The sequence below is a fragment of the Dipodomys merriami genome, unplaced genomic scaffold (assembly GCF_024711535.1).
Source record: "Dipodomys merriami isolate MVZ:Mamm:240054 unplaced genomic scaffold, mDipMer1.0.p SCAF_544, whole genome shotgun sequence".
Taxonomy (NCBI): Eukaryota; Metazoa; Chordata; class Mammalia; order Rodentia; family Heteromyidae; genus Dipodomys; species Dipodomys merriami.
The window spans coordinates 340,357-363,978 of record NW_027206118.1 but is presented as its reverse complement, the minus strand read 5'-3'; the positions used below and the strand labels follow the sequence as shown (position 1 = coordinate 363,978).

Below are 23,622 nucleotides of genomic sequence, written 5' to 3'. Positions count from 1 at the left end.
AAAAGTTTAGTGGAATTCCTTCTCAATCTATAGCTGGCTGCATTGGATCATTTCCACCATCCTTCACTATCTAGTTACTACGATTGGAAGGACTGTGGATCCAGGCCAGTCAAGGTAGCAGGCTGGACAAGTTGGTGTTCATCTCGGATGCCACTGATGATGAGAAAGCTAAAAGGACAGATCAGGTGCATGTTCTTGTGGAAAGGAAACACCTATCCTAAAATTAACCACTGATACGACGCCGGCCTAGCAGGAAAAATATACCCCAAGTTGAAATACCCACAATTTCCCACAACCAAAATAAGTATATACATGAACATTCAAAAACTTAGTACAATCTGTTCTTTGCTCTAATATCAGCTTCATCTGATTATCGTATGATGTGACAGAACAGTTTCTTCATTAATCTTATGATAATTTAAAAAGACCTAAAAAAATTCTTTCTCACTTATTAAGTGCAAATTAATGGCAAATTTCATCATTTCTTACATATTTGACTACCACTATAAATTCATCTTATGATTATCATTAATAGTAATATATTCTGATTTATTACTTTACTTTGTAACAGTTTTTAAACTTTTTGCTTTTTTGCTGAAGTTGAAATATTTAAATAGTATCATCAAAGTATATTCCTTGGGTATTTAGGGCAGTTTTTTACGAAGTTTTTAACCAATGGATTCTAAGAATTCTTAATTGGTATATCATTTGGTTTATTTTAAATTTCAATTTAATTTTATTTTAATGGTAGTGTACACAGGGGTTACAGTTACATAAATAAGGTAAAGTAATGAGTACATTTCATAGGGAAGGAACATTGTTATCTCTTCCATCGATTTTTTTTGTACACTCAAAAGAAGAACTACTGATGCTTTTGTAGTTGCTATTGATACATGGGTAATTTTGCTTTCTTTGTTAATGCATTTTTATTATAAAATCAATATACAGAGGGTTTATACTTAATTAAGTCAACTAAAGAGTACACTTCATTTTATTTTCTAAATTTCAAATTTTGGGCTTAAATTATTTCTTTTGTTTCTTTAGGGCAATTCATTTTTTTCAGAGTAGTACGATTAGTTAACTTAATATTTAACATGTGACTATTTAAAAATTATTTTCTTAATTTTTATATGGCTATTGATTTTAAATAAATTTATTTTCTTATAGTTATAAACATATTTGTCCAGGTAACAAATACTTACTGTATTTTCAAGAAGCACATACTTTATTAAGAAAGTCTTGGTCACTCTTTGGAAATATTTTTACTTGAATTAAAAAAAAAAGTTTGATCTCCGCATTGTGATTTGTGGCATCCATTTTCTAGCTATGGTGGGAAGTGCAAATAGGGTTTGTAATTCGAGAGATACTGAGAAACTCTGTGACCTTATTATAAAACTATTCAGAATGAAATGATTAGAGATATAGCCATCGCTAGTGTTATATAGGGCACCTCGCTATCATATTCTAAATCTTGAGTTAAAATACCAGTAACATCAATCTTTTGTCAAAATAAAAGGACACATGTTTAAAAATGTTTATTATTTAAACTTATTTGCCAAGATTCTCATGTCTTCTAATAATTTTCAATTTACTTAATCTATTAAAATCCAAGTATATTGTGATTGTTTTATTTCTACTAAACTTTTAAATTGTACGAGCAATATTAAGATTTCATATATTATCATACTTTTACTATTTGTGATAATTTCCTCCATTTAGTATGATAATATCAATATTCCAAATGTGTTTATGTGGTGTGTATGTGTGTGTTTAAGTGGTTTGTGTGTTTGTGTGCTTTGTGTGTACTTTGTAAAGTTTGGGAGATCACACCATTGCTTCACACATGCTAGGCCAATGTTTTACCACTGGGCAATACTGCCTTGTTATAATCCAAATAGTGTTTTAAATCATGACTTTGAAACTTTCATTCCTAGTATGTTTTTTCAAAATTATATATGATAAAATGTGATACATATTCTATCCACGCTAGCAATTTTTATTGTTATTTAGAATATTCCCACTGCCTTTCCACTTCCAAACTCTTGTGTTTGTTATTGATAAAGGTTTTACTTTGCTTCTCTCTTCATTCTTTCTCCCTTTATAGTTTAGCTATTCTTTCTTCTATTTCTTTGGGAATTAATTATCATATTCCTATTAAATTTCCTTACATTGTAACAGGTATATACAATGCTTTATTTCCTATTTTATTTTTTCCCATTTTTACTGACTTTTGGTCCAAACTATTAGATGGATTAAAAAGAAACTTGACTCAGGACACTTTACTTTTCTCCTCTTCTCTGAAGTCTTTCTGTTTTTTGAAACACAATAGCAATGACATATAGCTCCTATGTGGTCCATCATTCTTTCCCCTTTCACTCTCCTCTGTTGTAAAGCTCAAGTTGTTATCATTCAGATTTAGTATGCTACAGCATTATCTAAATCTTAACTCATTCCTAAATTAATTTTATTTGTTTCCAGTATTCTCTAAAGGCATTTCTCTATGTATACTATCTGGGGTCTTGTGTTTTTCCAAGGTACAAAATATGAGTGACTATCAAACATCTAGATATCTCTGTAGAATATTGGTCCACCTGCTCAATAAATTCGTATGTAAATTCAAGGAATACAGGTCAGTCAGAACAATCTTGTAAAATGGTGTAGCTTCAGCCTTCATACTAGCTTTGAATCTTATTACCATGTTTAGTAGTGAAGATAAAATAGTTCTACTATAAGAGCAGATACATAGAAGAATGTAACAGATTTGTCAAAAATCAATTCTTAGTTTTATGAACAATAGATTTTGAAAACTATCCTATGACTTTATGAAATAAAAATAAAATCTTAAATGGGTGTATTGACACTATTGTCTCTTGAGATTTAAAGAATGATCTTAGAATACTACCTCAATCCTTTTTTGTTTTGTTTTGTATTTTTGTCATTCATGGGGCTTGAACTCTGGGCTTAGGCGCTGTCTGTGTGCTCTTCCGCTCAATGTGAGTGCCCTACCGCTTGAGTCACAGCACCAGATCTGGTTTTCTAGAGGTTTATTGGATATAAGGTTCTCATGGACGTTTCTGCCTGGGATGGCTTTAAACCGTGATCCTCAATTCTCAGACTCCTCAGTAACTAGGGTTACAGATATGAGCCTCAGACACCCGTCCTACCTCCATCCTTATACAAAAATTTAAAATAAAAATGATTATCAAACTAAATGTGACATGTGAAAACCTATAAAACATAAATGTAAAATTTCATGACATTGCATCACTAAGGGTTTCTAAAAAGTTGACATGGAAAGCATTAGTGGCTAAAGAAAAGCAAGAATAAACTGGATTATATTAAGTGATAGCTTTTCATAATTCAAAGGATACTATAACCGAAGTGAAAACATATCCAACAGATAGAGGGAACATATTTGTTAATGCTACAATGTTAATGTTACAATATTTCTGAATCTTAAGTATTTTTATATCTTCTAATTCTATATAAATTTTTACCTGAATAGGATATTTCTTTGAAGAACATATATAAATTAATAGTCAATAGGAGGAGCATATGAAATAAGTTCTTCTTTAGTTTCTAAGAAAAAAGACAAAGAAAACTCACTAGTTTGACCCTAATATAAAAAGATGACAGAAAATATAGTAATGCATTTGTGGAGAAAATGATAAACTCTACATAGGAGAATGATTTGTATAATACTGCGATCATTTTAGCAAGCAAGATTGCAAGTCTTCAAAAGGTCAGAGAGAATTTTATATGATCCAGCCATTAAACTTCTATGTATGTATTAAAGAGAAGTAAAAAACTTGTTTGGACAGGGAATGTAGTTCATTGACAGTGCACTTGAATAATATGTGTGAGACCCTGGAAATAATCCCCAAAACAAATGTGAAAAGACACACTATAGAGGATGTATGCTGGACAAACTCCTATAAGTGAATTTTATATCTTTTTTAATGTCTGTTCTAAAATTTGCAGCATTTCTATTTGAGGAAATGCAAGTTTGTGAAAATTAGGCTTGGAAAACCTATTATTGTACAATTTAATTCCAAAGCACTAAAATGTATACAATAAAAGGAGATTATATATTGATGTGAATTTCATGTCAGCAAAAAAGTAAACTATTGTTAAAAACACTTCACACAAATTGCAGAATACCTAAAAAGATGTGTTCAGTGTTGGCTAAAAATTCCTTGTAAACTACAGCGTTTAAAACAAAGATGTGATTTCTGTGTACTTTGAGTTTTTTTGGTCCGTTGTTTTTTTGAGTTTATACAGAGATAACTCAATCAAAAAGTGTATGTGATAACTGTAATATCTAAGAATTATGCATCACTTATAACTAATTGATAACCTTTTCTGGAAGAAACTTTTAGCAAATCACAGATGACCCAAATCTATGCATCTGCATTCTGTGAAAGTCATATGTTACTTCCTCAATCCAATTGTATTCTCTACTTCGCTAGGAAAATAAAATATTCTTAAGGTAAGAGCCAATAGCAGCGAAAAGAAACAAAATACATAATCATCTTAATATATTTGTGAAAATAACAAATGAAATAAAACAATTCCAATATTAGTACCTATGAAGATGCTCCAGAATACCAATATCCATTGAATTTTTGGAATTTTAATTTCTACCAACATATAAAAACTAGAACAAGAAAACAAATATAGTCTTAGAGCAAACCAGCCTTGGACTAATTTTTTAAATTGTTTTGACATTACAAAATAATTGATCCCCTGGGAAGGTATGTGAAGGGTAAAAAAAGGAGGAAGCTGCAATGCTTGATAAGAAATGTACTCATTTTCTTGTCCATGTAATTGTAACTCCTCTGTGCAGTATGTTCACAATAAAAAATAAAATTTATAAAAAAGTGAGGAAAAGGAAAAAAAGGAAAAAAAGAAAAGAAAAGAAAAAAATCAAAAGAATTGATACAATTAAGATAATGATTTTTCCTATGGAAATCAATTTAAAATGTTTATTACGTATTATAGCTCAAATACCAAACAAGATTATTTTTATACAATCATTACAAATATCATTTTATTGCTATAGTAAAATAGAATAAAAGACCAGTCCTAATATACTATCATTATTCTTAATTCCTAATCATTACCTAAATATCTTAAACTAAATAGTCATGTCTTTAACATAAATGTAAATATTCTATAGTTTTTACTTAACATTTTCCAGAGACTTGTATTCTTGTTTCTAAGAAATGTTCACAGCAGTTAAAAGGTGCTTTTTTGAAATTAATGTGATATATATTGTTGTTGTTTGCAAGCCCTGGGCATTATCCCTAAGATTTTTTATGCTAAAAGCCAGCATTCTAAAACTTGAGGCACAGAGGTAACTCCTGTTTTTAGTGGTTAAATGGAGATAAGAATCTAACAAATACTTTTTTGCTGGGGGGGGAGGGTCCAGTCATGGGGCCTGAACTCTGGCCTGGGCGCTGTCCCTCAGCTCTTCAGCTCAAGGCTAGAGCTCTACCACTTGATCCACAGCGCCACTTCCAGCTTTTTTCTTTTTGCTTATGTGGTGCTGAGGAATCGAACCCAGGGCCTCATGCATGCAAGGCAAGCGCTCTACCACTAAGCCACCTTCCCAGCCCCCTAAAAAGTATTTTCCTCTCTGAGCTAGTTTCGAACACAATTCTAAGATCTCATTAACCAGAATAGCTCAAATTATAGGCATGAGTCACTGGCACTTGGTTTGATGTATTTTTTTAATTTTAATTATGTTTTAAGATTTTTGTTTCACTATAATGTACATCATTCTACACATAAATTCAGATATATGTATATATTTCTGATGACAAATAATCTCTAAAATGTATGTCTTTCTTCATATAATATATATATATATATATATATATTTCTGAAGACAGACTTCCTCTAAAATTTTTATGCTACTATTTTTTGATCTTTTTCATTTCAAAGATATACAGTCTATTGTTCCAAATGTTTCCTAGAATAAAATAACTAATATTTCAATAGAATGTAGAATCTATTACTTTCAAGGGAATTTTAGATATACACATGATAGTGCAGTAACATTTACAGTATGTTACTTGAAATAATTCTGTTCACACTCTTAAATATTTGTGTGTAGTGGTGTGGAGAGAGGAAGTTCATTCATAGTGGTAAGAAATTTGCAATACTTCCAAAATCTATTCCATAATTTGTTATAAGCACATAGTCAATCTACCTGTTATGGTTTAGTTTTTTTGTTTCTTTATTTGTGCAAATCTTTAATATGGATGCATGCACAGTGGTAACATTAAAAATATTAATCCAGATTTTGTGCATATTTATATTTCTCTTGGGAAAACTAATGAGCTCCCAGAAAATGTCCATAAGGAGCCTTTCAATTCTAATATCACGGTTTGTCTTAAAATGCTTTAAATTCTACACACTCTAATGTGGACATAGGGTCATATTATGGAACTTTTCTCTTCAGAGTGTGAGCACTACCCTATTGCTTAACATGGACAATATACCTTCATACATATACTGGGCATGTCAAAGAAGAAGTGGTAGTTGAACAATTTTCTTAGCAGTTTTTACAGATGAAATGGAAATAGAGCACCTATGAACTCAAAAGGATTGTGCAAAGAAGACAAGGGCACAATGTAGAATGTGCCATGACATGCTGAAGTATATTTTCAAATAATGTGCTCAGGTGTGAGGGTGTGTTCAAAGTACAGATTCAGACAATGTACTTGGATATCTTGGGGTGGGGGAACTACTTTAACCTCTTCTGGGATAAATGTACAAGAACAAGCCTATAACTCTGACTCTAATCAGCCACATCATCAACTAGGGATATTTTCCAACTGCAAAGTGAGAAAAAAAAAGGCTCATCACAGTTAGTATTCGGGTTGAAGCAATGGCAATCACATAACTTTTCTTATAAGTTTTCAATTGTTTTGGAGCATTAAAGTAGGAAAAAGCCAAATAATTATTTTGCATGTACCTAAATTAAATGGGATGTATTCTACTGGTCTCTCTTTAACTTGAAAGTTATAGATTATGTCTTATTTACTCTATCTTGGGACAGTGATCTGCTGCCAGTTATTTTCTTCTCGTCCCCTTCTTTTGCCCTTCCACTTACATAATTATTAGTTAAAGAGACAAACTTAAGCTTGCATTTATAAATTCTTCAAAATTATCTGAACTACTTTATACTTCTGGCAGCCTCCTATATCTTTCTCAAGGGAAATATTTTTGACACTACCATTTTTATCCTCCATGATATTGGATAGCTTCCTGCCTAATTCAGTGCAAGATATACATGAAACTCATCCAGATTTCTCAAAACTCGTACCACCATAAAATCCTATCTTACATAGAAATCATGCTTTTAGAATGTCTGGGGAAGTGGCATCTCTCATTTTTGAATGACCCTAAGTGATACTTACATGGAGTCATATTTTAAACCAATATGCCACTCAGTAGATGAACGAATTGACAAAATGGGTTTATGTATGCACGGTGGAATTCTATACTTCAAATTCATACGGGGCTGGAAAGTCTAGGAAAAATCCCACGAAAACCTGTTGCAACAATGAGAAGTACAGAATGTCATGTCAAAACCAGCTTTACAATGTCGGTGTGTGGGGGGAGGGGGTATGATTGGGTGGGGGGGGAGGGGGGAGGCTGGGAAGGGAGGTGAAGGGTAAACAAAGGAGGAGGCTGCAATCCTTGGTAAGAAATGTATGCATTATCCTGCCCATGAAATTGTACCCCCTCTGTACAGTATGTTCTCAAATAAAATTAAAAAAAAAAGACATAAAGAAAGAGATTCCGTGGTTTCCTCATTTGTAATAAGTAGGAAATGTCTAGGATATTCCTAGCAGTTGAGCAGAATTGCTCAATAACTATGAATGTATGACCATATAAGATGATGATGAGCAAAATGGACTCCTGGATATGGGAACAGAGTTTTCTGTTGGTGGTTGTTGTTTTTAATGTACTATGTGATTTCTTTTTTCTTTTGTGTTTTCCCTTTGGTTTATCCTTGTTATATTTGATTTCAATATCCCGTGTATTGTATATACATTTATCTTAATTTGGCAAGGGAAGAGGAACAACGAAATGGCAAGACAAAGAACAAACGGCAAACCAATGCAATAGCAATACTCACAAAACAACATGTTGGAAATTTACATTACAATTTATGAGGGGTCAATTGGGCTGAAGGAAAACTGTGAGAAAAATGGGGGAGGGGGTAAAAAGTTACACATGTTATGTATTCAGTACCTTATAATTACTACAACCCCTTCTATATATCACCTTGATGATATAATTAAAATAAAAATGAGCTGTATAAAATATAATATTACTGTATTGGTATAGTAAATATTATTCTATGTGTATTAACTTTTTAAGAAATGAAGATTTTTGGCTGCTAATTTGAATTAATTACCCCTTCATCAGAGGGTCATCAACTTGAATATCATCAAACTATTCAATATTTTCAGAATATAATTGTCATTATTTTGAAAAAAACATTGTTTTAGTATTGTCTCATACTAAAACAAAAATAGTTCAATTCTGTTGGAACTCCTAACTTTTAAAACGGAATAATTGTTAAGAGGACAGAGTATATATGTTCTTCAACATTCCTATGACAACTAATTACTCATTTTCAAATTCTGAACATGCAACACTAGAGACATTCAAAACAGTACCTGTTTGCATTTTATTTAATTCTGCAATAAGTACTGTTTTCAATGGGGCGTTACATATTTAAATTCAACAGAAAAAATAGCCACAGTCGGGTAGAAGGTAAAACTATGAAGTGTCTATATTAATTCCTCAAGAGTAAACATTTGTTCATCAAAGTAAGCCATCATTTCTATAATCATCAATCCCAAGTTTTTATGCCATAAAGTCATCCTAGCCCCAAAATTTCCAACTTGTAATGTGCACCTTAAGATTCCTTAAATTCACAACATGACAAGCATATAACTATTGTGAAAAAATACTACACTTCTGCTAATGTGATGCCCTTCGTATTGTGGAAAGAACACTACACTAAACTTTGCTGCATCATTTTCCACCCAGTGTTATCCTTGAGATCAGAACACTTGCAAATATTATTTATAGTTATATATTTTATCTACCATAGATATTCAGGAGATCTGAATGTCTGAATATTAAGATCTGAAGACTCTGGTTCAAATCCCACCCAGGAAGGACGGTTCCTTAGGTTCTTACCTCCAATAAACTGCTCACGTAAAACCTGACACAAGTGGCACTGAGGTTCAAGTGGTAGAGCAGTAGCCTAGAGCAAAAACAGGCTCAGGGACAGTGCCCAGACCTAGAAGTTAAGATGTCACACAATTACTCTCTTCATACCATGTTACACCAAAGTCTCAAAAAGTTGCTCTTTTGGTAAATTTATAAATTAATAGCATCAATTTGTTGTCAACTTTATCTAGATTATTCACATTATCATGTTACTTATGAACTGTTGAAATTAACTGTTAACTAAGTTCTAATTATACCTTACATGAAAGAATATTTTAGGCAAATAGAATGCCAGAATCATTTGTGAATTTGTAAATTAAATCTTCTACTTAAAAAGAATTTGATAGTAAAGTATAGAATATTAAATTACAAACAAAAATATTTACTTTAAATCTAAATTCTTATTTAGCCAGGTCTACAAAGTCCTACTTTAAATGAACTTTCCTATTTCTCTAGGCTTAAGCTTTTGAAATTCTTCATCATTTCTTTAGAATCTAACAGAATGATGGTTGCTTTTTCAAATTCTTGGTTGGGAATCATGAGCTCTTTTGCATCTAGTAATGTTCTGTAATGAAGACGACATTTAAACACAACTGAGGATTATATATGAGTTGCATTTCAATAGGAAACTTGACTTCTCAAAACATATTGAAAAAATTAGCCCAAACTTCCAAATGTGTATTCCTTTCTGGCTTATTTTTTATTCCTTTCTGGGTTTGTTTTATTGACACAAAATTATACTACCTATTGCACTGAAAGTATCACTATGTCATTCCACTCTCTAATCAGCTGAGTTAGTCTGAGTGCTAGAATTCCTGGCTTGTATCACATTGTCCTACCATAGTTTTTTGATTTATTTAATCTAGATACAGACTAGCAATTCTGAACTTCTCCAATAATATTTTTCACTAGAGTGATGGCTCAGGCTGTTTATGTACTATTTTCAAAGATGTTCTAACATTTGACACAGGATATGAACATTTTCAGGTGCACTGAACGGGTCTCTGATTCATTCCTCTCTGGATCCGATCCCTTTATTAATGATGACTTGAATTTCTTACTATCTCTGTTCCCACCTATGTAATATTCTCAAGCTTTTTGGGGAAATTTCACTTGAGGACTTTCTACTATTAAAAATTATCACTTGATTTTATTTTTACTCAAGACATATTTTCTAACTTTTCTACAGAATCTGAGAGTTGTTCCATATGTGTGTTTGAACATATAAGTGCATCTGTGTGTATGTGTGTATTTGTATGTATATATGTATGCAAAAACCTCAAGCCCTCCTTCAGCAATCTTGCCCATAACTAGTATTCCATCACTTGAGACATTATTCTAATGCATCTTTTGCCTGGTTAATTATAGTATTTTGCCCAAGCTCGATACAATCTGAACTTCCCAGACTGCTTTACATTCTTAAGTTTTATTTCTCCAGGGGTATCAACTTTTGAACTGCAACCATTTTAGTGAGTGTAAAATCTGTTTTCCAGAGTTTTAACTCGAGTTCATATAAAGATAGATGAACATACACATTACATATGCTGAGTATACACTGTTAGAAATGTGATCATAAGCAGGGTTCAAGTGTTTCACACCTGTAATCCTAGCTAATTAGGAGGCTGAGATCTGAGGATTGCAGTTCAAATCCAGCATGAGTAGGAAAGTTTCTGAGGCATTTATCTCTAATTAACCACCAGAAAACTGGAAATGGTGTGGGGTTCAAAGGTAGAGAAAAAGTTTTGAGCTGAAGAATAGAGGGACAGTGCCCAGGCCCGGAGTTCAGGCCCCACTACCATCAAAAAAAAGAAAGAAAAGAAAAAGTAAAAGAAATGTAATCTTAGCCACTAGTTCATTGCTAGTATAATTCCTACTCTCGACATGGCCTTTTTTCCAGTTAAGTCCATGGTCTTATATCTGAATTGCTTGGAACCAGAATTATTCTTCCATTCTACTTTTTACAAATTTGAATGATTAGCTATCATGATTTAGAGGTAGTAGAAGAAAGAGACTGTTCTCATCCTTCATGTTCCACTTAGTAGTAATGCTTTCTCTATGTCACTCCCATAGATCTACATACTGGCCTTGGCTTTATTATTTGAAAGTTGTCTTTTTTGCAGAGTCTTGTATAGAGTATTGAACCATTATACTTAAATACAGAACTTCTCTTTCTCCTATTCCTATTGTTTCTCCTTCTGTTAACTTATGTACACTTGGATAATAATGCACAACACAAACACTGACAAAAAATGTTTCTGAGTACCTTCTTCCCACTTAAAATAGGTCTGAATTTACAGAGCACTTAGGAAATTTGAACTTAATGTACTCCAGGATATTGTTTTACTTTTTCATGTTTTTTATTGTGAAAATGGTGGACAGAAGGGTTAGAGTTACATAAGTAAGTTAATGACTACATTATCTAACGAGCATTGTTACCTCCTATTTTGTCTTTCCCCTGCCATGCCTTTTCTCCCCACAACCCCAACTCTCCCCTCCTATCCCCAAGTTGTAAAGTTCGTTTTGAACATAGTGTTTTGTTCGTCTCATTGTTACAACAGGTCATACTGTATCCTTGTTTCACCATTTTATTTCCCTTCCCCTCCCCACATTAGAAAAATGTATGTGCAAGGTCACTGATATCAAACAGTGGAAATGGCTTATACCATGGAGGAATAAAATGGAAGAGAAAAAAAAACCACATAATATATATTAGATACATTAAAAACAATAGTAAGAAAGAAAAAAAACAAGTTATGCCCCTATTTTGGGGCTCATTTCACTTAACATAATCTTATATGGCCATTTGTACATGGATAATGTTTTATAAGCCATGTAAATTCCATATTTTCTCGTTACTAAGTTGTCTCTGAAACACGTGTTACCTCATGCCCAAAGATGTCTTTGTGCTATTTCAATGAAGCCAGAAAATATTCACTTTGCCTGGAGCAGCACCGTAGATTGTTACTGAAGTAATTGGAAGGAACTTTTACAGGAAGTAGAAACTGAATCCAGGAGAGAAATTGAACATAGAGAAATGACAAAGTTCAAGTTAATTTGTGCTGTCCTTTTACTGTACAAGAAAATAATCCAAGGCTTGAAGGAAACTCTGTCCCTGACTTTTTCGAGTTTGCTCTTTATTCATAAAACTTTCTGTAGACTTCTAGTTGAGAGTATTACAAAAGGAAACAATATGCCATTTGAAGGCCAGCATAGAAAAAAATGGAAATAACATTGTTGTACAATGTTCTACTGCAAAGAAACAAGGATACTGAGGTTTTAAAATGTCTTATGCATGGATATTTAACTCCTGAGACGATTCTCTTTGTTGTAAAAGTCAGATATCCATTCCTTTCTTCTGGTCCTGAGTTTGCCATATCAAAAAGCAGGATCCAGTGAGTATGATCAGCAAAAGGAGCCTCTTTTCAAACCAGTGCTTTAAGGATGGTTCCAAAGAAATATGTGGGGTTTTTTTGTTTGCTTGTTTGTTTCTGTAGTTTGTGCTGCTTCTGGGGCTTGAACTCAGAGCCTGGACCCTGTCCCCGAACAATTGTCTTTCCTGCCCAACTGCCCCCACAGCTAGTACACTACTGCTTGAGCCAAAAGCCCATTTCCGGATGTTTTGGTGTTTAATTAGAGATAAGAATTTGACAGATTCTCCTGCCTGGATTGGCTTTGAACTGAGATAGTAAGAAAGCTAAGTGACATCAACTATATGGACTTCTCTTTGGAACCAAGAAATATTAGATGAAGATTATTATAAAGGTAATATTTGACCATTTTTAAAAGAAGAGAATACATCCAGCAAAGAAGCCATAACTTAAATAATTCAGCAAAAGTAGGTTCACTGAATCATATTGGAAATTTTTTTCTGCTTGGGAAGATTACTATTCACTTCATAGTTCCTTTTGGGGAAGCTTAAAGTATATTTGACATTTTTTGTTTGTTGTGGGGCTTGAACTCTGATCCTGGCACTCTTCCTCAGCTCTTGAGCTCAAATTGAGTGCTCTACCAGTTCAGATACTGCACCACTTCCTGATTTCTGATGGTTAATTGAAAATAAGTGTCTCATGTACCTTCTTGACCATGCTAACTTTGAACCACAATCCTCTGGTCTCAACCTCTTGAGTAGCTAGGATGACAGGTGTGAGCCACCAGCACCCGGCTCATATTTGTAGTTATGTGCACTTAATGACACTGTAGACAAATAATGGAAATTTGAATCAAATGATGACATTTCAGCTTTTCAGAAAATTTGAGGTAGCAATAAATATGTCCTCCTTTTCATTGTTGTTACATTAATGAGTCAAGCTATTGGACTCTTACTTTAGCATCCTCTGATGTCTGTGGCGGTGGACTTAGTATAAATAATTATTAGTAGAGAAATATAGAAAGACAGATTTTTAGAAAGCAATGGAAATCAGATAGGAAAGAATAACATAGAATGGCATTCAATTTATCACACAGAGATTAAGAACTAGCCTAAGTGATATAGAATGCTAAAGATAATGAAGAATAAGCTTGGTTTATAACTAGTTCTTCAATAATCAAATATGGTTCCCTAGAAGAATTTCTGGTATAATTTAGTTATTATTATTGTGAGGTCTGCTCCTGGATGGTTCCTCTCAGCAAAGTCTCCACCCAGTACCTGTGTTACCTAGGCAACTAGGACACCTGGAAGAGGTCACATCTGCATCCGCTGAGGTCAATCTGAATTTGATGTGGCCACACTTTTCTGCACCCATACCCTAGATAAGGCCTAGCCCAGGCCCAGACGCCCTCTCTCTGCTCTTTTCTAGCTCTTTCTCAGGTCTTTCCTTCTCTTCTCTTTCCCAGCTCTCTTCTCTTTCCTAGCTCTCCCTTTCCCACCTCTTTCCCAGATGCTCTCTTTTCTAGCTCTTTTCTCTCTTTGCTAGCTCTTTTCTCTTTACCAGCTCTCTCTTTCCCAGCTGTTTCTCCTTCCCAGATCTCCCAGCAATCTTTCCCAGGCCTTTCCCCACCACGTGGAGGACCAAGATGGCCTGGTGCCAGCTGGAACTAAGAATAACCTACTCCTTACCTGAATACCACGTGCATGGTGCTGTTTTTACTCGGGTATCTCTTTTTTAAAAAAAACTAACAATTCTCATTTATTTCTTCCATCTGGATTTATTCCTTCACTTCTATCACAACTATTAATTAGCTGGTGCCTTTTTAGTGCCATACTGAGCAAAAAGATTTCCAATTCTCACTGAGACGACCCTTCTCATTGTGATTAGCAGTGACCACTCAAAAACCTGGAATCTTTGAATTTCCAGGATTAATCTTTAGTTGATATCTAAGCACATTCCTGACATTAATTGCAGTGACTTACTAACAAAATGTTTTTTTTCTCAACACTGCCTTCTAATATAGGTAAAGTACATGAATTAAGAAATATTCTTAAGTTATTATTGGAAGGAGCAATTTTATATTAAAACATAGGTTCTTTATTTGGCATTTATTAGCTAAAGAATTTTTTGCCAGTCCTGGGGATTGAACTCAGGGCCAGGGAACTCTTCCTGAGATTTTTCTTTTCTTTTCTTTTCTTTTTTGCTTAAGGCTTGCACTCTACCACTTGAGGCACAGCACCACTTCCTTTACTGTTTATGTGGTACTGAGGAATTGAACCCAGGATTCTTGCATTCTAAGCAATCACTGTACCATGAAGCCACATTCCCAGAGCCCTAAATGACTTTCTTAATATGGCATTACTTTTTCATTAGATTACTATGTAGTATAATTTAGGCTAGGTGGTAGAAAAGGAAGTGTAAAACAATACTAAGTCCAGTAAGGCTAACATTCCTATCACATCCCTAAAGAAGTACAGTGTTAAGACCTGCAGGACTCATAGGGATGTTGCATGTTACATTATTATATAAAAAAACATAAAAATTCATCCCTGACATCCACAACATTATACTTACACATTCAAATTCAAGAGCCAAAAATCTAAACCTTTTTATTGATTGATTTTATTTATTGTATTTCCTAGGAAGGAAGAAGGAGAATGTAGAAGGTGATGTTGGAAAAATATGTATATTGGCTCCTAGTCCACATTTTTGCACTTTTAAAAAGTGCTACTGATGAACTCCACATCTACTTTAATATGCTGTCTGCACAAAATGCAGAAAATGAAGACATTTATTCTGGTGGATAGTCACATATATTAACAAAATACAGTTCTGGATAAAAAAGTTACCATTATAAAGTCTTGTCTATAAAATTGTTTCATGTCCTACTAGAACAAAATGTAGTCTTGAAATTAGTCCAGCTTTCTTTGAGATTTTATGCTGTCTCAGTATTAAGATGTTCTCTAATTCCAGTAACATGGAAGCATAAAAGACATGATTTGAAGATCTCAGTAGTTTGAGAAACAAAAGTACATAATAGTTTCCTTCCTGCAGAGACATGTGATGGCAAGTATGACTGATTGTATTATAGTTCTCTTCTTTTTCTTCTTTATCTCAAGTACTGCATATCTTGGCATATTAGTCTGTCCTGCATCAGCTTACTGTAGGTGAGATTTACCTCTACTCTGCAATGTCAAGATGGGTCATGTCACTTACTTCGGCTTACAAAAATGAACCAGAAGTGGTCAAAGGCTATTTCTAGGGGAAAATTTCTATCCTATGGTCTGTTTCTAAGAGCTAACTTCTTTACTCTTACCGATAAAAATAGCATATTTCCAGAGGGAATCTTTTTTCAACTTATATACTGGAAGAATATAGCATGTAAAATTGAAGCAAAACTCAAACACAGCAAGAATTAAGCGAATATTAGTATGTGATATTAGTATGTTAGTTCCTTACCATTCTTGTATGACTATAGCACATCAGAATTTAAGAAATACTAAACAAGTACTAAACAAATAGATAACACTTCCTGTTTGATGCTATTACATTTTTTAAATAAATAAGCATTCTCTATGTGATCACTTGAGGGGTTAACTCTTTCTATAAATGTTTTCAATCACTCTAGAGTACTGTATCTAACATCCACAATCATTATCAAGAACTTGTGATTGAGATGAGAAAGAAATACCTAGATTTCTCGCTTCTCTTTTCCTCTTCTCCTTTTTCTAGTGAGAATTCTCAGCCTTTCTCCAAATTCTCCTATTAATAAAGAAAGAATGACACATTGTGGATATCAAGCAAAAGGCTTCAAAGCCAGAATTTTATTCTTTCAGAAATAGATGAAATAAATCAGAGTGGCTCAAGGAAGAAGAAAAGTATGATTTTTCTCTTTCTGGCTTCAACAATAGAGAGTGAACACGACTCTAAACAGTTTTCCTTGGCTATTTTTTAAAAAAATATTGTTTTTTAATAAATAATACTTTTAACAATTAAAAAATTTAAAATATGTAGTAATTTGCTGTTTGCTTTTAGTAGGCATGAAATATGGAGTGATATTCCCATTCATTTATATGTTGTTTAATGATCAAGCCACATCATATCCATTAATTTCTGCTTGTAACATTTCTTTATGGGGAGAATGCTCAAAAACTTATCTTCTGACTGTGATGAAATATCTATTCTTAAGTATAATCACTTTGCTTCTTGTAGTATAAAATTAATATATTTACTTTTAGTCATGGAAGTTTGCTAATTAAAGTTATATAAAACTTGAATTGTAAAGTGAAAGAAATGCCTAGTTCCTTTACTTGTTTAAAGAAAATAATTATGCATTTTTTCAATTATATTTCTTTGGGAATGTGTAGCATTCATTGATTTAACTGTTAAAATTGATAACAGTTACATTATATCAAGTAGATTCAAACTTGTATTTGAAAATTGCACACTTAACACAAATATACTTTACTTTCTTCTGAAACATAATTAAAAGAATAGTATAGCAAAGCTTGGTGTTAGTTGTTCATGTGTAGAATCATAGAAACTCAGGAAGCTAATACCTGAATATTTTAGCTCAATATCAGTACAAACAGACAAAAATATGAAAATTTATCTCCAATTATCCAGCAGGAGGCAGAAGGTGAGGAGTGGTTCAAGGAATAGCGTGTCATTTGCCATGAGCAAAAAATACAAGGGAGACCATTAAACATTGTGTTCAAGCACTAAAAATGGCATATACACAAAAGACAACAAAAAAGTTGTATGAGCATCAATAATGAAGACAAAATAGTAGAAAAGATCATGAGAAATGTTGGGAAAACATCTGGAAGACAGAAATTATTAGACAGAATTTTGATTCATGAGAGGGAAAAGTCACAGTATAATTTGGACAATCTCATTGTAGTCATATGTGTTGAAACATGGCTATTGGGTAACATGTAAAAGAGCAGACTGGATTACCTGACATATCAGACTTCGTCTGTAACTATGCATCATCTCACTCTGCAAAAATCTAAAATCGTGCTTGTTAATTTAAGAAGAACCTCATGTTAGAGACTGTTTGGTCCACACAGAATGGGGTCCTTATTTTGAGGCTTCAGACCAGTGCTTTTTTTTTATAACCACTCCTGTTTTACCCCTCTTCCCTGGTTCAGCTATACCTTACTAAGCTGGCACCAAGCCAAGGCTTTGAACTAGACCCCCCCTGCCTTTTTACATTTAGAAGCATTATTTTTTGCTGGGTTATAAGCTGCAAACCCTTGAGTATTAATAAAGTCATTTCCTAAGAGATGACAGTAGCTGTGTAAACAAACCTAAAATGTCAAAGACATATCACAATCTGTAGGTGTAGATTTATTTTTCCCATTGTTCCATGGGACCCATTTTTGTTAACAGATCACATTCTGCTGTCTTTTCATAAGAAATCATAGAGGTGATTTTTTGCCTCTTATTCAATTATATCTAATATTTTAAAATAGATTTGTTGGTCTGATTTTTTTTCCAGTAAATCTTATCGCTTACAATAAATGAGAACATGTTGTTTCAGTATCCTATTAATATAACAAAATACATTATAAAATTAACTTAAAAGGAGGAAAGATAAATCTTGACTTCTGATTTTATACATTTCATTGTATGTTTCTTATCCTCATTGCTTTGGATTGCTGGTGGCACTGTACCCCATGTCAGGAATATGTGATGGATTATTTGTATTCATGAAAGCGAGGAAGTAAAGAAGAGGTGGAATAGGAGTGGGGGAAGGGAGAAATAGGAGGAGGGGAAGAGGGAGAAGGAGAAGGAAAAGGAGAAGGAGAAAGAGAATTAAAAGAAGGAAGAGGAAGAAAGGACTTTTATGTTAACATCCTCTTTGATCACAAGTTCTCAGTGACCAAATCTTTATGACTATGCCCACTTGAAAGGGTTCACCTCTTTATGGCAACATAGTGAAAGCTCATTATTAATCCCAATCCTTTTTGATTTCAGATTTCATTTATTGCGTGGTGGATAGATACATCTATACAATTGTGATAACTTCTATTCCTAAATATTTACATGACTTAATCAGAGAAGCTATTTGGCATAAAGGTGGTTTGGTTATACCATTGTTGGAGAAATGAATGAAATATTTAGAGTACAAATGCTTTTAATTTGGCAGATAAGGAAGCTTCAAGAGATTTCATCTTTGACCTTCAAAAATGACTATTTCATCGAACTCATAATAACTTGAATTTTTCATAATTATATGGCATTTTCATTCAAGTATGTGTCATCTATAGTGAGGTTCTTTCTTTCTAGTTGAAGTAACAATAAATACTATCATGATCATTTATTTTTTAGTTATTCTATAGAGAGTAGCTATTCAAAAATAAGTTCTATTAAAGGCTGTTGGAATAATTGGATAACTGATGGAATATCGTGCTTTAGTTATCTCATATTGAGATTGATTTACTTCTAAAATCACTACTGACATATAATACATGAAATTCAGTGTTTCACTGAAATGACTTGTTATTCAAACCTTAGAAATACATGACAAATAACTGAGATTTTTATATACCCCAAAATTTATGAATCTACTTTTTTCTGTCAAATATAGCTTATGTTTAAAGGAAGAGAAAATTATGTGACCAAAGTATATAATATTTAATGAAAAGTAAAATTGCTTAATTCAGCCTGACAGAGCCTGTTGCTTTTAGTTTACATGAGAAATTTGATTAATGATTCTTTTTCGCTTTTGAATAATAGAATATTTCAATTTGTCCAAAGATTCTGTCATCTAAACCTTTGAGTGTATATGTTTTAAATAAAAATGAAAACTAGTTTTCACACTGCATGTTCAAGTTTAATAACTAAATAAATATCTAAACGTTAATTTGTTAAATGGAGCCTCTAAAATCCAAATAATATGAAATTTAATTTATTCTTACACATATTAAATCTGTGCTAAGTGTAGGTGTCTCAAGTTTGTAATCCTCACTACTCAGAAAGCTGCGGTTCAAAGCCCAAACACATCACAACACACACACATATCACACACAAATCATAACACACACACACACAAACACACACACACACACACACACACACACACACACACACACACACACACACACACACACACACACACAAAGCCAAAAACGGAATTCTGGCTCAAATGATAGAGAAATACCTTTGAGGGAAAAATGAAACTAAGTTTTAGGTCTTGAGTTAAAATCACAAGAACCACACACACATACACAATATTATGTCTAAATTCTTATTTTAGTTTGAAGAAATAATATCATGAAAAGTATGATTTGTTACATATCTTGCAATGGTTGTGAAATTGTTTTTAGTATAATTTGTCAAAATATAACAGGATATTTAAATTCATATTAATGTAGTTATATTTATAATTACTCATAATACCTTGTAGTACAACAGTTGGTATATTTTCTATTGCCATAAGAAAGATTCTCAGTAAAAGAAAGAAAGGAAGATAGAAAGATAGAAAGAAAGAAAGGAAGGAAGGAAGGAAGAAAGATAGAAAGGAAGAAAGGAAGGAAGGAAGGAAAGAAAGAAAAAGAGAGAGTAGGGATGGAAGGAAGGAGGAAGAAAGGAAAGAAGTAAAGAAGGAAGGAAGAAAAAAAGGAAGGAAGGAAGAAATGAAGGAACAAAGGAAGGAAAGGAGGGTGAAAGGAAGAGACAAATCTAATTTCTAAAATCTATTAGTCCAACAGAAACTCGATGTAATTAACCCTTTAGTAAATTCAAGTTTGCAATTTTCACTTCTTTGCATGTTCTCCAAGCATGAATGAAAGTAACGAATAGAGGATCATGAATAACCAGGTATATGTGTTTGCATGTGTAGTAATATGCATGCAAATCTTTCTCTCATTGTCTATACATTGCAAACAATTTACACTTATAAATATTCTAAAAAATATAAACAATCTAAAAATTGATGTAACCAACGAATGTCAATGTATTATATAAAGTGAATATTACTATTTTAGTGCTATTAACGTTACATTCTTCATGTTATATTAATTACAAAAATTTATTATGTATTTTATCAGAGAAATTAATATCCTCTGATTTTGGTGTCTGTGAAAGTCCTAATAGCAGAAAGTAATTAAAATCAAATGATATCTGTATTTGCTGGCTCAAACGAATATTTATGAAAGTAATTAAGTCATCAGAGATTCTTCAAATATATCAGAAAGGCCTTAGAAAGACTGTACAATGTTTACATGGTTACCTATGATGTGATTCAAGAGCCATTAACCTATCATACTTCACTTTGCCATCACTATAATTATTCCTATTTTAAGAAGAATCATCCACATAAGTCAAATGATATAAGCTTGTCCTTAAGTTATTATCTTCTATGAAATAATATCCAAATGATATACTACCCTAAGTTAAAGCAAAAGTTGCAAAGTGTATTGGACAATGTAACTCCTTTCAGATACACATGTTGAAAATATATTCCCCTGTCAGGTGACATTAGAATCAACCTTTTAGAGATGACGCTGCAATAATGATCCTGATTAAGTAAGCCCAATATAAATTACTCTGCCTTATGAATGTCCAGCAAATAATTATAATGAACCAGAAAATGGACCCCCATGAGAAAAATAATTGCTTGGAACAACCATTTTTATAATCAATGTTCAAGCTTCTAGAGTATGGCTAATATACTGCTTTTGATTTTATGCCACTTACTTTGAAGTATTCTCTCATAAAAGCCCAATGGCTAACAAAGAGCAAAGTAGTATGGAGTTAAATATCACAAATTTTGATAAAAATATTTATAGTATTTTATTATTTGAATTGTATTCTCCAAGTCTCCAGGTTAGAAATATTTTTAAATTGGAATTGAATTGAGGTTCAACTCTATTCAACTATCATAATTAATTTTCAAAAAGTTTTTATCTTTAAGTAGTTGTACAAAGGAATTGACATTCACTGAAACAGTATATAGGATACAGTGTATCTTGATCAATATCACCCCTTTCAACATTCTCATCCACCCCTCCCAATCAAGCCCAATCCTTAAGTGTCTCAATATTTTGTTATGGAATTACTTGCCATTTAACAAAGCAGTTTATGTGTACAATGCACCTGGAATTGTGTTACCACTTCAACACCTCCACCCCCATTTCACACTACCCCTTCCTTTGTATATTTCAATTCTGGGAATTATACAATGGATTGTTGTCTGTATTCTATCGTTTTCCCCTTCAATTTCCTACCCCTCTCACATTGCCCCCCACTGTCCTCTCTTGCAGTACACATTTACTGTTATTTATTTTGCTGGGCTTTGACAGTCTTTTAAGAGAATTATAGTATGTTCACTCTCCACGGACTATGACATTTCAGAAAATTCATTTGTATCGCCTTGCATCCCGTAAGTGGATTGCTGGATAATAGGTAGCTCTCTATTCAGTTTTGTGAGCAACTTCCATAGTTTTTTCCAAAGTGATTGAACAAGATTACAGTCTCACCAACAATGAAATAGAGTTTCCTTTGGGCCACAGCCATATCAGTATCTGTGATGGTTCGTTTTTTCATAATGAAATTGTAACAGGGTTGAGATGAGTCTCAGTGTTGTTTGGATTTGCATTTCTTTTATGGAGAGAGATGTGTCTATTTGTTATTCTTACTTCTTCTTAGAAGTTATCTTTAAGTATTTAACCATATTTTAATTGGGTTCTTTTTTATTTGAGGGTTTATTGTTGTTGGGTTTAACTTTTTCATTTCTAAATATGGGTTAGTTATGAAAACCCTTGTCTGATGATTAGCTAGTAAAATTCTTCTTCCATTCTGTTCTCTTTCTATATATCCTGCTAACTTTTCCTTTGCCATGAAATAACTCTTCAGTTTGATGCAATTCTATTGATCCAGATAGAATACTATTACGCCATTTATAAGGAAATGGAAAGACTTAGAACAAACATATTAAGTGAAGAAAGACACACTCAAAGAAATATAGGTTGCCTGATTTCCCTCATTTGTTTTATTATAATGTGCCTCTAATTCTACAAGTAAACACTCTTGGATGGTAAAAGAGAAAACATTACAATTGGACACGATAAATTATTTGGGATTTTAAACATGTATACAGTGAGATCAAAGCAGGATGCCCTTTGAGAGGATCACAAAAGCTCAATAGTTATATGAATATCATCATATAAAATAAAGTTCATCAAAATGATCTCCAATAAATGATAATGAAAGATTTTTTATTTGTTTGCTTTTTCCTTCTTTCTTCTGATGCTGGGTTTTTTTTTCTGCACCTTTGGTCTTATATGTAAGTTTTCAAAGGGCAAGGGGGAGCAGAAATGGTGGGACAAAGGGTGAACAAATGCAGCAGTCCTACTCAATAGACACTGCATTAAAAATGAACTATACAACTTATAGGGGAAGGAGGTTGAAAGGGAAAAACTGGGAGAACATTAAGGAAGAGGTGACACTTCAAAAAGAAATGTGCTCATTATCTGACTTAAGTAATTGTAACCCTTCGGTACATCATCTTTAAAAATTAAAAATGGACCTCATAAACAGGCCAGAGTAGCTATACTAATATTAGATAAAATAGGCTTTAAATTAAAAGTGGTATGAAGGTATAAAATAGGCTTTAAATTAAAAGTGGTATGAAGGTAAAAAGAGACAAAGAAAGACATTACATATTGGTAAAGAAAACTATCCATTAGGAGGATATAACAATTCTAACTATCAATGCCCTGAATCCTAGAGCTCCCAAATTTATCAGACAAATACTACTTACCCTAAAAACATGTATACATCCAAACACATTGTTGGTTGCTTGAACACATCATTCTTACCTCTGGACAGGCCAGCCAGGTAAAAACTTAGCAAAAAACCTTCAGTGCTAAATAACTGTATTGACAAACCATACCTAACAGATATCTACAGAATTTTTCATCTAGCAGTGTCACAATATATATTTCTCTCAGCAGCCCACAGAACGTTCTCCAAAATAGATCAT

The 23,622-nt window shown here is 32.9% G+C and overlaps 1 long non-coding RNA gene across 1 annotated transcript in view; it reads left to right on the top strand.

Annotated features, from left to right (window-relative positions):
- LOC138811645 (uncharacterized) overlaps window positions 1-15,459 on the top strand; it is a 62,185-nt gene extending 46,726 nt beyond the window's left edge. The window contains exon 3 of the long non-coding RNA XR_011367468.1: window positions 15,272-15,459. This is a non-coding gene — a long non-coding RNA (uncharacterized lncRNA). The remainder of the gene's footprint in view (window positions 1-15,271) is intronic.
- The last annotated feature ends 8,163 nt before the right edge of the window (window positions 15,460-23,622 follow it).